Consider the following 1,818-nt stretch of genomic DNA (forward strand, 5'->3'; position numbering starts at 1 on the left):
GCTGTGCCAGCCGCTCCCTGCCCATGGCTCCCGGGGATGTGCAGGGATGGGAAAGGGACGGGAAAGGGATGGGAAAGGGATGGGAAAGGGATGGGAAAGGGATGGGAAAGGGATGGGAAAGGGATGGTGGGACTGGAAAAGCAGCGGCATTTCTGGGGGAAAGCACCAAGCCAGGAGAGAGCAGCAGGTGAGGCTGGGCCAGGGCAGGGGGTGCCAGGCTGGGTGCCCGGGGTGGGGGTGCTCTGCCCTTGCCCCCTCCCCTCTCTCTGCCCTGTTCCCTCCCCCCAGCCCCTGCTCTCCTCATTCCTGTCCCTTCCTGACCTGGTTCTGCCAGGCAGCTGCCTCGGGATCCAGGCAGCTCTGGAGCTGGAGGAGCCGCCTCTCCCTGCTCCCTCCCCGCAGCAGCAGCCGGGAAAACCCACCCGGACCCTTCTGCTTTCCCTCTGTTTTTGGGGGGAAATCCCAGTTCGGGGACATTGGCTGGCTCAGTGTCCTCTGTTCCTCAGGGATGAGGATCTGTGTGCAGGATGGAAGGGGAGGGACCCCAGCTCGGGGTCTGCACCCTCCTGGGACAGGGATGCACAGGGATGCACACGGATCTGTCCCCTCCCTGCTGCCACCATTGACCACAGATGTCACCCACAGCCCCTGAGTGACAGCTGGCCCTGTGCCCCAGGACATCATTTCCCACTGAGGCCATGGAGCTGGGATTTCAGGGGGATTTCCACCAGGCCTAAACCCAGCCAGGGCATCAATCGCAGGGATGAGCAGTGGGAGCAGATCCAGCCCTTCTGGGGGTGGGGGGACAAGGGTCCCACAGAGCCCCGGCCACTGCCAGGAAACTTCTGACCCGAGGTCACCGTTGTTCACAGAGACTGTGATGCACAGAAATAAAATAATAAACCAGCCCTGCTGCTTTTTCCCAGCTCAGCCTGCTCTCCTGGGGGTGCAGCTGGAATTCCACGTCCCTTTTCCCCCGTTCTGAGGGAGCTGGGGATGAATGTGGCTCACTGTTGATGTGTGACAGAGCCAGAACCAGGGACAGGACAAAATGGCCTCAGGTGGCACCAGGGGAGGTTTGGGTTGGGTATTTTGGAAGATCTCTTCATGGGAAGGGTGGCCAGGCGTGGGAACAGCTGCCCAGGGCAGTGCTGGGTCCCCATTCCTGGAGGGATTTGATGTCCATGAGGATGTGGCATCTGGGGACACGGTCAGTGGTGGCCTCAGAGGCCTTGTCCAACCTCAGTGATTCCATATCGTTCTGTCCCTGGTGTCCCTCTGGGATGGAGCATTCCCAGGTCCTGCTCCAGAGGATCTGCAGAGTGCCGGGAGCTCTTTGCCAGCCGAGGGGATTTGGGTGCCCCTGGAGCAGAGTTCACCTGGGACTGCAGCGGGTGAGAAAGGAGAAGTGAAATGTGAGGTTTCTCTGACAGCTGCCCAGCGACAAACAGGAAGGAGCCGGGGCAGGCGCACAAAGCCCAGAGGTTATCGGGGCTGCAGCGGGGCCGAGGGCTCCCAGGGAGGGGAGGTGGCACTGCCAGCCTGGCACTGGGGACACCGCGGGGACACGGGGCTGCCCAGGGAGGACAGGCACGTTGTGGCCCTGCTGATGGGGTTTAAGATGGGTTTGGGTTCTTTGGCTCTCCCCGATGTCCCTTTTGGGATGACACGAGGAGCCCAAACCCAAGAATTCCCATTGCCAAAGTCTCCCTGTCCCTGAACCCGGTGCCCAATTTCCCGCTCTGCTGAGGGCATTTCTGCCACCCTGGAGAGCAGCTGTCCCCACCTCTGTCCCCACCTCTGTCCCCGCGCTGCTGG

Source organism: Geospiza fortis, unplaced genomic scaffold (genome assembly GCF_000277835.1).
Source record: "Geospiza fortis unplaced genomic scaffold, GeoFor_1.0 scaffold69, whole genome shotgun sequence".
In the NCBI taxonomy this organism is placed as follows: Eukaryota; Metazoa; Chordata; class Aves; order Passeriformes; family Thraupidae; genus Geospiza; species Geospiza fortis.